At 38.4% G+C, this 16,772-nt stretch overlaps 1 protein-coding gene and 1 pseudogene across 4 annotated transcripts in view; one reads left to right on the top strand and one right to left on the bottom strand.

Annotated features, from left to right (window-relative positions):
* Tenm4 (teneurin transmembrane protein 4) overlaps positions 1-16,772 on the bottom strand; it is a 2,974,939-nt gene that overhangs the window by 2,329,681 nt on the left and 628,486 nt on the right. The window lies entirely within an intron of this gene.
* Pdzd11-ps1 (PDZ domain containing 11, pseudogene 1) lies at positions 14,994-15,412 on the top strand (annotated as a pseudogene).

Here is a 16,772-nt window from a genome sequence, read left to right as displayed (position 1 = left end):
CCACAAACCCTCTACCCATCCTGCCCTCCCCCTGTTTCTATAAGGGTGCTTTCCTGCCCACCCACCGAATCCTGCCTCCCTGCACTAGCATTCCCCTCTGCTGGGGCCTCAGACCTTCACAGGACCAAGGGCCTCTCCTTCCATTGATGCCTGATAAGGCCATCCTTTGCTACATATGCAGCTGGAGCCATGGGTCTCTCCATAGGTATTCTTTGGTTGTTGATTTAGTACCTGGGAGCTTTGTGGGAGGAGGGTTGGTTGGTTGATATTTTTGCTGTTCTTACGGGATTGTAAACCATTTCAGCTCTTTCAGTACTATCTCTAACTCCTCCATTGGGGTTCCTGGACTCAATCTAATGATTAGCTGCAAACATCCTCATCTGTATCATTAAGGCTCTGGCAGAGCTTCTCAGGAGACACCCATATGAGGCTCCTGTTAGCCAACACTTTGTGGCATCAGCAATAGTGACTGAGTTTGGTAGCTGCATATGGGATGGATCCCCAGGTGCAGCAGTCTCTAAATGGCCTTTCGTTCGGTCTTTGCTCCACCTTTTGTCCCTGTATTTCCTTTAGACAGGGGCATTTCTGGGTTAAAATTTTTGAGTTGGGTTGATAGATCTCTTAACTAGGGCTATGCCTAACCTCTGTATATGATCTCTACAGGTTCTTTCTCCCCTTTGCTGGGTATTTCAGCTAATGTCATCCCCATTAGGTTCTCATACAGTTGGAGAGGTAACCATGCAGTGTGTATTATTACGGGGCACTCTCAAATCCAAAGTAAGGTATCAAGGATGTATGACCAGTGCAATTGTTGAAGATTTTCTTAAACTGAGTCCCTAACTTTCTTGAAGATGCTAAGATTGGTACTGCTATACTTAGTTCATACTACTTTCTTCTTTATGTGAAACAAACAAACAAACAAACAAACAGGTAAGACTCCCCCATCCAACTCTTATTCTAAAACAAAAATAAGTACAACAAATTTCCTGCAGATAAAACCCCTTCTGTTGTAAGCAAGGTCCTCCAAACCTACTGGCAAGCTCCTGACCCCGCCCCACCATCCTCCCTTCCCTCCCTTCTGGCTTCCCTTGGCTGTCTATCCTTTCAGTGAAAGCCAACAGTTTATATTGACCTCACTCTCCAGCTGTGGTCACAGAGGTTCTTCTTTGTGCTTTTACATATTAGGAAGTAGAAAAAATAAACTATAACAAACAAAACAAAACAAAAAACAACAACAACCAAAACCAACCAACCAACCAAGCATTCAAACACCCCTAATTTTTGATCCTGAACTCTCTCTCTCAAGAGCCTAGTAACTTATCACCAGTAATTACATCACCAGTAATTAAATCGGAAATATTAACAGGTTGGTTTCTTTTACTCGGATTGAAAGTAGACAGGATGTGTGCTCATCATTGATACCATGCTCATGACAAATGTACATTCTGTGACAAAAGTGAACAGGTTCTTTTGTTTTCCTCAAACAATAGGAAAGATGCTTGATAATAATGAAATCGATTTCATTGTGATTGTCCTGACCACAGCTGCACCCTATAAGGGATGAACTTTACTTAACTCAGGAAATTTGAAGCTTCTTTTCTGTTTGTGTTTCAAAAGTTTGCTGTGGTCCCTGAGAGGAAGACATGGCCAGAATATAGGATTCCAACTGACCCAGCTGACAGCCAGTAAGAAAATATGTTCTTCAACTCTACAAATTAAAGAAAATACATTCTATCAATACCTCACATTCTCAGAAGACAGTATTGAGTTCCAGGAAGAAAAGGAACCCAGACAACACCTTGCCTGCAGCCTAGAAACACACTGATCCAAGAGTCATCTTGTTGTATACATGGCGTGTTTGGGAGCCAGGATTGGTACGTATACCACACTGCACACGTGGAAGTCGGAGGACAGTTTATAGATTGAGCTCTTTACTTCCACCTTCATATGTGTTCTTGGGATCAAACTCACATCACCAGGTTTGTCAGCATCATTGTTACCCATCTAGCCACCCTGTTGACACTATTAGAATCCCCCTTTCATCAAATTAATTTCTTTCATAGTAATTCTGCTCTTTTGTCTACTCACTATCTGATGATTCCTTTTCCAATATTATACATTGGCAGTTATGGTTTGCTATTTGAATTTTTGAGGGGATAGCACAGAGTAAGGAGTATTGTGACACATCTAGTTATGTATTTCTATAAGGATTGTTCTTTATTCTTAAATTCCAGTTTGAAATATCCCACTTATTGGGCTGCCGCTGGAGCTCAGTTTGTCGAATGCTTGTTCCCCTGCATAAAGCCCTGAATTTGAGTATTAGTGCAAAGTTATAAAGTAAACACAGTGGTGACTACTTGAAATATAAGCACTTTAGAGGTTAAGGAAAAAAGATGAGAAATGTAGAGTCTTTCTCAGGTACATAGTGTTTGAAGCCAATCTAGGTTGCCTTGAGGAGGTGGAGCGGGGTGGGGGTGGTCTTTCAAACAAAAAGAAAGAATGAAAAAAAAAAGAAAAGAGAAAAATCCCTGACTTATCCTTGTAAGTCTCACTCACAGACACCTTCCACATGAAATCAAGATGGATTCGAGTTGTAATAAATTTTCCCAACTCCTTTAGCAGCTCCTCTGTGCATCCTTGTGTTGATTGTGCCTCGTCTGCAGCTGTTTATATCACTGGCTAGGTCTTCTTCAGTAACAGCGAATACATAGAGTCCTCATTAAATTCAGATTACATTTTTGCAGGTTTGCCAATTATTAAAATGTATACACACTTTGCAATTCAAGCTTATGGCAACTGCACTGCCGTTCTTGAGTGGGAGCATGTGCACAGTGATATAAACAAACAAACAAACAAACAAACAAAATACCCTGAACTCAAAAACCCAATTGTGTTCCTCTATTCACATTCACAGTTACAAAAGATCACAAGATTCTTCCTACTTGAGCACATGGTCTAAAACACATATATGCTATGTATATGCCTTCTTTTGTCTGAGATTTTACTGTTGAAAATGGCCACGAGAAGACTGGTAGGAGTTGGTGGAGAGCTCAATTGGTGAAGTTCTTGCCTTATAAGCGAGAGGGCCTGAGTCTGATCTCTAGCACTCACGTAAAAACCTGATCATGGTGCCATTTGCTTACAATCCTAGTCCTGATGAGCTAGAGACAGGACAATCCTGAAACTGGTTAGACCACAGCCTATCACCTAAGCAAGCTCTAGAAACCAGTGAGAGACTTTAAATATAAAGAGGTAGACAGCTCCTGACATCTGACCTACACACACACACACACACACACACACACACACACACACACACTCCTATACACATGTGCTTCTACAGAAATATATACCCTTCTGTATACGTGATGAAATTATTTAATAGACTTGCCTCCAAGCGCACGTTATGCAATATCTAGTGTTATGTACATGTAAGAGGACTGATGGTGTCACTTGAGGGAAGGCATGCATGCTAAACTCACACTGCTGTAACAAAGAGTCAGTGTTAATCAACCAGTAGCATGTACCGATAAAGTATCATTCTACAGAACAGCAAACATTACACATCTCTGTGATGGTCTGCTGAGTCTGTGGATTCTCCAACTCCAATTCTCCTAGGAATGATGGTCAGCATTTGCTCCTTCAGTCAAGACTCGACAACAGTAAGTACATTTTTGTTTCTGAAACAACTCCTCAAATAGGTTTTTGTTTTCTATATCATTACCTTACACTCTGTTCTTTCATATCCATTAAGCATTAATGAGTCCCTTAATCATAATAGACATTAATGAAAGCAAAGTTAAATAGAAGACAAATTATACATTTCCTGGGGAATCACACACTCTAAGCCTGAATAATATTGTGTGGTGAACGGTACAGTAAAGTAGAAAGGTACAAGAAATAGGGAAGTTCACCTCTATATGTATACTATAAAACTTGTACCCACTGTACTCACATTCGTATAAGAATAAACAAACACATCAATGTTAAATAGTTGTTTGTGACTCTACTAATAAAATTCAAAGAAAAAGGAAAATTATGAACAATGGTATCTCTAGGTGAGGAAATGACTTAGTAATGATTCTGTTTTCTGTTTATTTCAATTTCAAAAACAATCAAATGATTATTGTAATGAAATATCATGCATTACAATTTGCATCAATGCAAAACATATATTTCATTCATTTTATTCTTCTCATGTTCCCCTCTTACTTCTTCAGGGATCTTTACTTTGTTCAGATGTGGCTAACAGATGTTTTCCCTTTTTACTGTAAAGGGTGGACATTCTGAGCCTTTTCAAGAGCAGAAAATGTATAAGGGTTTCTACAAATTCACCCTGCAAAATCAGCTTGGAAGCTGCCCTCGGAAGGGTTCACTTAGGCTGCAATTACCCATCGCAGGTCTAATTGCCCATCTGCATGCACAATTTAGAACATCACCGTTGAAATTTAGTTCCAGGCTCTCCACCACTAATTTTCTCCCTTGAAATTGACATTTCAAAGAGCATCAGGTGGCCAAAACTACAGATTTGTTATTTATTGCAATGAACAGAGAACGTATCTCCTCTCCAAGTTGAAGGTTTAGTTTAAAAATTGTAAATTAAAAGATGAAAGAGAAAAGACAAAAACATAAGGACTCTGCCCTATCTCCAGCACCACCCCGTCTCAGCAGTCTGCCTTGAGATCCTTTGGAGTACAGTTATACAGTTAGAATGGCTATCCCTGCTGCTGCACTGAGGAGGGCAGGTATTTGCCTATCTTGTGGGGCTGTGTCTCTTTATATATACAGTTCTACCTACCCAGATAAAAAGAGTAGAAATCTACAACTGACGGGGTAATGTGGTAGGGAACATCTCCAGGAAGAGACAGAGACCTGGGATATCGGAGACAACAAAGAATCAAGGGGGTGTCCTTAACAATGGCTCATCATGTTGGCGTTCCTTCTCTGCTCCATTCAACAGTTACATAGAAACAACCAGGTAGGCCTGACTTGCTATGAAATATACTGTGTGCACCGACTCTTTCTTTTTTTTTTCTTTTTGAGGAAAAAACATGGTTTATTTCATGTTACATTTTATAGTCCATTATCAAAGGAAACTAAGGCAGGAGAAACTCAACTCAGCAAAAGGGAGCAGGGAATGAAGCAAAGAAATGCAGGCTGACAGGAACCGGATGTAGATCTCTCCTGAGAGACCCAGCCAGAATACGGCAAATACATAGGCGAAAACCAGCAGCAAATCACTGAACTGAGAAAGGGACCCCGACTGAAGGATTCAGAGAAAGGACTGAAAGAGCTTGAAGGGGCTTGAGACCCCATATGAACTACAATGCCAACCAACCAGAGCTTCCAGGGACTAAGCCACTACCCAAAGACTATACATGGACTGACCCTGGACTCTGACCTCATAGGTAGCAATGAATAGCCTAAATAAGAGCACCACTGGAAGGGGAAGTCCTTGGTCCTGACAAGACTGAACCCCTAGTGAACATGATTGTTGGGGCACTGACTCTTTCAAATGCTCTGTTTGTCCTTTTTCTCTCTCTAACCTTCTACTCCCTCTCTCCCCTTACCCCTCACCTTCTCTCTCCAGCTGCTCTAGTTGACTTCTTCCTCTCTCTCTCTCTCTCTCTCTCTCTCTCTCTCTCTCTCTCTCTCTCTCTCCTCTCTTTCGCTGTTTTTACTCACTTCTCAACATTTCTTCCCATGTCCCCACAAAAGAAGTCTATTCTATACCAGACCCATCCTATGGCTGGTATATCCCTTAGGGGGAGGGATATCTCAGCATGGGTCTTCTGAGTTACTCCCTCCCTCCACAGCAGACCTCACTCTACAGAATATATTCTGGACTCTACAAAACATATTCTTGACTTTATAAAACACATCATACAGCATTGGGGTTATGGAACCAAAAGATTGCACCACCTGTTGCCAATCAGGAACCCAAATGAGGCTATAGGGACACCGACCCAGCCTCAAACTTCATCTTGTACACAAGAAACACAGGCATGGAGGATGAAGCAGAGACTGAGGTATCAGCCAACCAATAATTGAGACCCATGCTCTAGGCAAGCACCAATCCCTAACACTCTTTTTTTTTTTCCGGAGCTGGGGACCGAACCCAGGGCCTTGTGCTTCCTAGGTAAGCGCTCTACCACTGAGCTAAATCCCCAGCCCAATCCCTAACACTCTTAATGATACTCTGTTATGACTGCAGACAGGAGTCTAATATGGCTGTCTTGAGAGGCTCCACCCAGCAGATGACTCAGACAGATCCAGACACTCAGTGCCAAACAGTGGATGGAGCTTGGGGACATTTATGGAAGAACAGGAGGAAGGATTACAGCCTCTAACGGAATAAGAACTCTACAGGAAGACTTACTGAGTCAACTAACCTTGGAACTCTCAGAGTCTGAACCCTAACCACAGAACATACATGACTGGACTTAGCCCTCCTCACTCATAGGTAGCAGACACACAGCTTGGTCTGCATATGGATCTTGTACGACTTGAGCAGGAGCTTTCCCAGTAGCTGTTACCTGTCCCTGGGATATGCTCATCTAGCTGATTGCCTTATCTGACCTCAGTGGGAGACTTAATGTGAGAGGGTTGAGGGATACACAGGAGGGCTCCCACTCAGAGTAGTGGAGAGGATTATAGGACTATGGGAGGGGTGTCTGGGAGTGGAGCAGTGAGCAGGATGTAAAGTGAATACGTAAAAAATAATAATTTTAGGACAGTGAGAAAGTGAGAGGGAGAGAGAGAGAGAGAGGGAGAGAGAGAGGAGAGAGAGAGAGAGAGAACAGAGACAGACAGAAAGAGATGGAGATGGAAACGGAGACGGAGGAGGAGGAAGAGGAGGAGGAGGAGGAGGAGGAGGAGGAGGAGGAGGAGGAGGAGAAGGAGGAGGAGGAGAAGCATGGTGTTAAACACAGCTAATGAGAAGTTTCTAAATGAAAATAAGGAATAGAAATACATGTGTGTACTGTGCCTTTAACATCGGTCTTGGAATCCCTGTCTTTAACATTTTGTTTTTGGTTTAATATCCAGGGTCAAGTTAAATTGTCTCTGTTTATGACAAAAAAAGAAAGATTAGCTAAAGAGCCTGAGTCATCTTTCTTGCCAAATCAGTTTTGTGGAAATCAATTGTAGAATTGGGAAACAGACTTTAGAGAATTTGATAGACACAATTCTTCGGGTTAATAAAACCATTATTCATGACTCTAGCCACAAGTAAGAAGGAATATTGTGTCTAATCATTGAAAATTATTGTAGAAATCTAGTGCCTCTGTGAACATGTGTAAAACACAAAGCAAGCAAATAAGCAGGCTCTTTCTAACTCACTGTTTACACAGCAGTGTCTGACTTCTCTGTGTATCATTGAGCCATGGGAGGTAATGTTGTTATTAATTTTAGCTGTGAACTTTGGAGAGATACTCCTGCACAGTAGTTGGCCTGGGATATTGGAACAGAGGACGTGGGTTCCTATGGAGCAGCTTATAGGTATAATGTAGTAACAGCTTGATGAATTCATTTTAGCAATGGAACAAAGAAAGTTATATAACAAGATACCTGAGTAACAGATTGATGGAAATAGTAAGTGGTCGGTGACAGCAAAGAGGAAAAAAATCTCAACAAAAAATGTTAGGTGCTACCTGGGGACACTAGTAACTTTTGGTTGATGGAAATTGGGGTTTTGCTAAGTCAATAAATCTTAAAAGATTGTGTCTGTTAGTCACAGTCATAAAGGTAGAGAAGGAATGCTTAAGGGATTCAAGATGGGCCAAAATAAAGTGTAATTAGACTCTCGACTGACAACGTTCTAAACCCTATGCAGTAACAAAAGCCCTGGTCAGTTAGTAAACTTTGTAAAGGGTTAAGTTGAAGGTACAATTTCTTTTGAGGAATTTTTCACGCTGAAGAACTCCATAGGATTTCAATGGCTTTATAAGTTCGAAAAAATGTCTGAATGAGTACTAGCAATTTTCACCCTTCTCACTACTTGCCATATCATGAGTAATGACAACTGGGATAACAGGGAGAAAGGCAGAAAGACAGTCAGGGAGACAAAAGGAAGTGAGGAAATCAGGGAATGAGGACATTGGGAATGGAAGAGATAGGGAGGAGTTTATGTGGTTCTAGGATTTCAGGTTTATTTATGTGCTAGCATTGCTGTTCTCTTCAAAAACTTTCAAATACTTTAACCAACTGAACTAATTCTGCCTTTCCTTAGGATGCTTTGCAATGTTGCATTTATCTTTTCTGTGCTTTATGGAGCCTTAGTCACAGATCTGATGATACACTGGATGTTCAAGTTTGCTGTGTAAGTACTCTTGATGTGCCTATCTACAATTACGTATTTATGTACCTCCTATGCCAATATCCATGGTGATTGGCTACACAGATAAAGTTATATCAATGGAAACCAAGGCTTCCTTTCTGCCTTCACACCAGCACTGACCCTTTTTCCCTAATGATTGCCAGTCTGACAGAGGTAAGGTGGAGCTTCAATGTAATTTTGTTTTACTTTTACCCGATGTTTACGAATTGTGAGCACTTTTGACCACACTTTCTCACGCCTACTTTTATACCCAGGGGAATCCATGTCAACAGATGGTAGGCATACCATGTTTGTTAGAGTATCATTCACAGGACAACGTCTCTGTTACATACCTGTTTTTATGTTTGCTAAAACTCTTCTTATCATTGCTGTTGTTACAGTTCATGATTATCTTGGTTAAAAAAAAATCCCTAGTATTGAGATGCCTTGATTGAACACTTTTCTTTGAAAAGAAAATTGGCCATTGTATAGCCAAGACTGATTATCTTCATGTAGCCTAGTCAAAGACTACATACTGCTCTCAGATGTCAATTAGTTCTGCCAAGGTGTCACTTGTTAATTACAGTCATGGCTCACAACAGCTTATTGCAAAGCTTCCAACTGACTGCATTCCCAGGAAAATGAGGGTTCTCGGGTGCTTCCGGGACTTCAGGCACGCACCTGCACTCAACACTACAGGAGAAATGTCTCAGAAGCGTGACACCTGTTTACAAGTCTATGGAACTTTTGCAACCTTTCATAGTGTCACTATGCTTGTTTTATTATAACATGTTTGTATCATGGCTTTGAGGAAATACACATCAACATGAACATTATTTTGAAAACTGTAACATCTGAACCCTTGGAAAAATATGCACTGTTCTAAAGTAGACAATATTGAAAGGAGAAAAGCCTTCCATATCTGAACACCCTTAGCTGTAATGATAGAAACCCAAGCAATAAGAAGTCTTATTTACTGTTAAGAAGTATTTCCTTACACTCCACTCAAAGAAATTTAGAAGTTACATAGTGATTCAGGATCACAAGATGACATGATTCGTTATCATAAGTCTAGGCTGGGGTCAATGTCAAAATCTATCTTCTTAAATAATAGTGAAAAAACACATTTTACATTTACATTTGCAATAAATATGCATATTCCTAATTCATGAAAAAATAGTTCATTACATATGATACAATGTATCCTATTCTAGTCTAATTTATTCTCTAAATATACTAGTTACCTTAAGATATTGCACAATCCAGGGATAAGTCCCATATTAGTTTAAGGATACCACATGAGATAATGCCATGATGTTTCAAGCAAATGTATACTGGTTCTTAAGGGGTTGACCCACATGAAAACTGAATTGAACCAGGCAAAATAGTGTATAGCTGTCATCCTAGAACTCAGGAACTGGATGTAGGAGGATCAGAATTATATGTCATTCTTGGGTATTTTTGTGAGTGATGGGGATCTCATGCTTTTATAGCATGTATTTACTGACTGAGTTGTGAGTTGCTTCTCTACTCCCTAAATATTAATTAATTAATATAAAAATATAAGCAAAGAGGACAAACATTTTTAAAACATAATTTCTAGTCTGTTAAACACATACATACACAAACACACACATACACACACACATACACACGTACACACACACACACACACACACATATGTATATAGTAAAACACAAAATTTTATTCTTTGTAATTGTGTCCTTTAGAGATAACTATTCATAACAACTTGATACATAAACTTCAAGCTCTGATAATGTAAACAAATATTAGTGTGTACACCTTAGAGAAAGACTTTCATGAGCTATGTATGTACTCGTCATTGAATCCGACCAAACAGAGTTATGATTTGAATTTATCACAAGGTAATATTCTAGCAATTTTGGAGTTGACTTGGTTCACATTTTGTCAGAAATAGGTTGCTGTTCTCTTAAATTGATTTCACACATGGAAGACTTGTCAATGGAGCAATATTTAATTTTCCTAAGATTTTCCCCATTGATACAATGTTATAAAATGTATATTTATAAATTTTCCTTAAGCTAGGTTTAAAAATGAGGATTAACACTATATTTTTAAATTAAAGTCAAATATATTTATAGTCCCTCTAATATCATGTGAAAAATCAACATTTCCTAGCTTTTATATTAGCCATCTTATGTATGACTAAAATAATGTATGTTTAAGTCTTTTGTGAATTTTTGACACAATAATCATGATTCTCTAGTTTTACATTTTATATCATTTTTTTCTTAATACATATACAACATAAGAGATATTGTGATATTATCATATGTGCATACACTATTTAATCCTGAAATAAGGGGAAACACCTTTCATCTCACTAGTTATAGTATGTCACATCTGTAATGCTAGCACTTTTGAAGCAGAGGCAGGAGGATGACACTTGTCTAAATTATTCTGCTTGACTATTGAGATCTCCACCTCAAATAACCACAGACTTTATTTCCTATGGTTATTTCTATAATAATTACCCCCTCCTCAAGGTGTTCTATTTGAATACTTGTTCCTCAATTCATGGAATTATTGGAGAAGGATTAGGAGATGTATTCTTATTGGACAATGTGTGTCACTAGGAGTGGACCTTGAGGTTTAATTCTCTCTCTCTCTCTCTCTCTTTCTCTCTCTCTCTCTCTCTCTCTCTCTCTCTCTCTCTCTGTGTGTGTGTGTGTGTGTGTGTGTGTGTGTGTGTGTGTGTGTGTGTATGAGAGAAAGAGATCAAAATTGTTTCTTGAGATGTGAGACCTCAGCTCCTGCTCTTAGGCCATGTCTGCTTGCCTGCTACTATGGTCCCTGCCATGATAGTCATGACCTCTTAACAGTTTAAAACTATGAGGTACAAATGAACTCTGCCTTCTATTTGTTGCTCTGATCATCATGTCTTATCACCACAATAGAAAAATAAACACAGCATCTGCTTGAAAATCTATCATTCCTTTATGAGTAAAACATTATGATACTTTGTGTGGGTTTTGGTAAAATACATAGTGGTTTGTTATGCAGAAACACTCTACTATGCTGCAGGACACGGAACTTCTTAAATGTATCTTCTTGACCACTCCTTCCCCATCCATCCATCCATCCCAACTTGACTCCTCCCTGATTGCCACAAATCTATTCACAAAATCTACAAATCATTACGTTAATATTTCACTTGATGATAAGACCATTCATATTCTGTACTTAACATTATTTAAACTTATCTTCTCCTGTATTTGACAAATTTTCATTACTTATGTCTCATTCTCTTTTCCCATTAGCTTGTATACATGTTTCCATTTTCTACATGAATGCTTACATTGAAAAAAAATAGTGGGAAATTACTGCTTAAAATAAAGCTGTTTTATGTCTGTGCTTCTCCTCAGTGTGAGTGAGTGTGTGCATGTGTAAAAGTAAGGGATAAGGCTACTGGGAGTAGAACTTTGAACAAAACACATCACAGACATGAATGAGAGTGTAAAATAGTAATTAAATTAATAATTTTAAAGTTACAAAATATCTCTCTAGCTTAAAAAAAGAACTTTTATGGTATTATATTTTTTAGTATAACAATACTTTTGTGTAACAGGTTCCATTTAAAAATGCATGTGCTAGAAAATTACCTATCAAATACTTCACATTTATTTTCATATTTACACAAATAAAAGTACCTTATTAATCTCATTTGTAGCTATGGCTATAGCTCATGGTAAACATTTACTATGTGTATATTTTTGTATTTTTTTAAATCCTCTTAGATTTGTTATGTTCCTTATTATTATTTTAAGAGAAAGATATTTTACTTTTATTTGCTCAAATTTAATTTTCGGATATACTTAAAGTCTATTAATCCTTCCTTATGGGTTTCTTTTGCCTTTTGAGGTGAATTTTCCATTACTTATTTTTAGCAGTTCTCAAAACAAATGAAACAATTTTACAGTAACAAAATTACCAGTATAATTATGAACTATGTTTTCTGTCCCTTTATAAATGGTTCATACTTTCTAAAGTATAGAATACGTAAGTCAAAGTAAAGAATTGTATGCTTCTAGAGTTATCTATTAAACAATGAACATCATCTTAGTTTTTCTGTTCCCCCACCACACCTACCTAGGAAATTCCCAGAGCTGGGATGGGTATAGTAACTGCAGCTGCAGAATACATGGTAACAGGAATGAACAACAGTGTTTCCTTAGAAGCTAACCTTCCAAATACTGCCTGGAATAGTCTATATACATTCACTACTTCTGAAGGACTTGCCTGGAGATGCTGAAAATGCTGCTTTCCAATTGGATCACTGTTAAACAAGGGAGTACACTGGCCATTTAGATTTGAAGTTGAGAAAAATGCAAGACAAAGAAGGATGGGAGGATCATCTTGTTTTCTTTAATGCTGCATACAATATGGCTATAACTTACTGAAGATTCTAGACATGGCTTTGTTATTTTATTTTACATTCATTTCTAAACATTTTCAGGCACATGCTTTATGCCAAGCAGTGCAGCAGATCACAAAGTGGTGGTGAGGGACAGCCCGTCCTGAGCTCACACTGTGTCCCGAAAACGGACTTGCTCAGCGATGCTGTATTTTGGCAGCAGGGTGCAAGAGGGGGTTAGAATGAGAAATAGGATTACCAAAAAGTGGAATCAGGAGGGAACGAGAGACAAGCATCCACACAAAACTGTTCACAGGATCCACCACAGAGGGGTGGTTTACAGACGCCAGTAAGAACAGTTAGTTAAAGCAGTAATTATAACCTATATGTCACTGCTTGTAGCTCAGTTCCAATGATGCCATTCACTTATCTGTCTTTCTTTGTCTTTGACACCATCCTGTTAATGGGAGAAGAAAAAAAAATAAATGGCCATGTCTTTGTTACTGTCTCATTCAGATATATCATCTATGAGTATCCAATAGAAAGAAAGGACTTCTGCTTTGTTTAAATAACAGACATACTAGAATCATCTCCAGGAAATTGTGTGTGTGTTCAGCCTGCACCCATGGAAGCAGAAGCTGTAACCCACTGCTTCATCATTTGTTAAATCACAGTGATTTAAATTGGGGTGAGGTGAGTGATAAACCACTGACTAATAGGAAAGCATGCTATTATTACCCATTTCAGAGCAGTTTACAGTGGAATCTTTCAAGAATAATATCACTTCTGAGCAAGTACGGGTTTGCTGAGGTGCAGAAAAGAAATGATAATATGTAATTACCTCAAGTGAAGCTCTAAGATGGGCAAGAATAAATGTAGAAGTTGTAGTCTTATTAAAATGTTTATTAGATGCAATCATTACTCAAATACCATCCTTGAGATAGCAGCTGTGCTAGAGGAAGAAATTCCACAGGTCCGGAAGGTTTGCCAGACTTGAATTCCAGGTAGAAATACTGATTATTCAAGTGACACAATAGCTCATGATAGGAGGAATGCTGGGTCTGGGCTGCTACATCAACCCAGATCAGGTGTGAGAGTTCTTGTTTGATTTCACTCTCTGGAGTCTAGCCTTCTCATCATCTAACTAGGATAAAAGTTTAGAGGAGTGTTAAGAACTACTGTGTCTGTCAAGAACTTTATAGATGGTTTAACAGACACAAGTCTTTCTATATTAAGAAGAAAGAAATAATGGCAGGGACTGAGTCCACTGGTTGTTAATTATTTAATTTCAGAACTATGAATGAAGCGATGTGGGGAAAAAAGTCAAATTTGATAGGAAATAATGATTACTACCAGCATAGATCTCATTATTGGCTTAGCCATCAAATATGTTTGATTCTCACTCTATGTATGCACAGTGTTTGAGAAATGGCAGAAAAGATAGGAGGAGTTTCAGCATAAATGTTTCAGAGACCAAGCTTTGTGTGCTGTGAGCCTTATGCTTTCAATTTTCTAAAACTTGTCTCTTTACTGTGAGAAAGTTTCTTTTGTGCCAGCCTGCATTCCTTGTAGTTTAGTGGCGAATGCCCTTATGTGTCTTTCTACATTTGAACACCTTTCTTCACTTCCCATAAAGTTGATATATCTTGTTTAGGATATGCTATTTGGACTGAAATCGTTCTGTTATCAATCTTTATCATCCATACATTATTGCAAATATATCTTGACAGCTGCCTGACATGGAAATTTTCTCATGGAAATGATTTGTAAAAAATCTCAATCTGTCATGTCGATGTCAAGAAAACAGTTGGCTGACTAAATTTTTGACTATTCCTCCAGATGTTAATATTAGTCAACTATGGCTGTGTGTGTGTACATTCATGTGCCATTTTCGGTATTTATATATCTAGATGCTTTCTTTGAATATACACAGATCTCTCTGATTGTTATCTACAGATTAAATTAAAATCACTACTAATAGTGCCATCTTGTGTCTGAAATTAAAAATTAAGAGGCTAAGTGGATGATAGAATTTTAAAGTGTTTTTATTAATTAAATTTGTTTTAGATAATTTTACACGTGTAATCAGTATCAAAAATTGATACTTACAATTTTTACCTCCTACTGTATTCTATTTCCTTACCTTACCTGTCCTCAGTTTAAGATAGAAAATAAAATAATATAAAAAACCTACAAACTTTTCCTCTCAAAATCAAGCGAGTGAGGACTGATAGCCGAGGTGCCTTTGAGGGATGCCTATTTGCCCAGCTTTGCCTGAAATGGACGGTTGGACTCCTTGTGATAACTACCCAGTGGTTTTCCTGTCTGCCTATGAAAATCCTCCAGTATGGATGGATTCCTACTCAGGAGAGAGTGTATCACACAGAGTACAATGATTTGACCCAGTTTCTGCCCTGTATTGTCACAATAAAGAAGCTTCCTGGTGCTCAGTTGTGTTTAACAACCAAGAAGGATGCCTTCCAGCTAGGCATCTTTATCTCCAAAGTGATTCCAAACTGATACACATCGAGGAGGATTTCAAGAAGGGGACCAAGATCTAGCTGTGAATGATATGGATTTCCAAAAAATCGAGCCCAGCAAAGCTGTGGAAATTGCGAAGACAACCCAAGAAAACAGCATTTATATGCACGTCTCGCCTTACAATCGTCATCGCTATAAAGAGTATATTGTGCACTAAATGCTTACAGCCCATTGCCCTCCATGTGGAATCTGCCTGGGCAAGCTGGCTTGACTTCTAAAAAGGTGGGGAGGTCAGGAAATTCTTCTCTCCACACTCTCCTGGGTTAGTGGATGGACAGAATGGGGAGACAGCTGACCGGCTGTATTATATATAAACTGTACTGTACTGGGAGTTCCCTAGTTTGCTAAGTGAGTTTCATTCTGAAAAAGGAGAAAGATAACGATGTCTAGATTTTTGTAGCCTGTTCGTAGAAATAAGTAGAAGAAGAAAAGAATTCGGGGACCTTCTCTCTGACTTGCCTGGTTATGCCATCCACGCCTTGTACACATAACTTGAAGTCCCATACACTTGGGATTCTTCGGGAGACACTGTTTTTGTCTTTTCTTCCTCATCCCACCACCCCCCACCCGAGTAAAAACACAATACTGATTTTTTTTAAATGAAGCATGTGAGAATTTAGGAAGGTCATGATTAATTAATTAATTATTAATTGCTTATTTGTTTATTTGATGCAACTCAGTCTAGAGGATCTACCAGCTGGTACTAAAATGTAAAATTCATTTCTTTCAACTTGGTTCTTTTAAAAAGGCATCACATTCTCTAGAGAGTTCACTTCTGATGATGAAAGCAATATAATCAGCTTCAGTTTTCATTTAAAACAAAATATGAACATAATGTAGCTTTTACTATTTATGTCATTGCCACAGTTAAATATACAGTGGTATATTTAAAGACCTCAGAACACACCTAGCTAATGAACAAATATTGTAGGTTTCTACTTTTTTTTTTTTTTGGTTCTTTTTTTCGGAGCTGGGGACCGAACCCAGGGCCTTGCGCTTCCTAGGTAAGCGCTCTACCACTGAGCTAAATCCCCAGCCCAGGTTTCTACTTTTAATAAGTATCAGAGAATATTAGCTGAAATGACACATTCTAAATATTAATAGTACACTAATGTAAGTCACTCAAAATATCTTCCCCTAAATGTTTAGATTTATGGTACATTTAAGGCATAAATCCACATTTGTTTTCTAAATTGTTTGTTCCGTAATTTTAGTACTGAGTGGAGTTCTAACACTGAGCTACATTCTCAGCCCTGGAAAATACATTTAATTATCTCTACCCTGAGGATCCATAACAATACACTGGTCAACATTTAACATTATGGATAACATACTAATACCCAAACAACACTTAAGTGAGCCACATTTTTCTGGTGATAAGGAAATGACAAACCTCTAAAATGGTGGAGATGGTAGTAAGAAGGTAAGTGGTTCCTGGGAACTGGTGGCATACCAGGAACATCGTCAATGCTCTTACTCTGTGGTTTCACTTAGAAAAGATTATTGCATAGTTTCTC

Source organism: Rattus norvegicus, chromosome 1, assembly GCF_036323735.1.
Source record: "Rattus norvegicus strain BN/NHsdMcwi chromosome 1, GRCr8, whole genome shotgun sequence".
Taxonomy (NCBI): Eukaryota; Metazoa; Chordata; class Mammalia; order Rodentia; family Muridae; genus Rattus; species Rattus norvegicus.
Note: the sequence above shows the minus strand (reverse complement) of the source record. Positions and strands in the feature narration are given on the sequence as shown.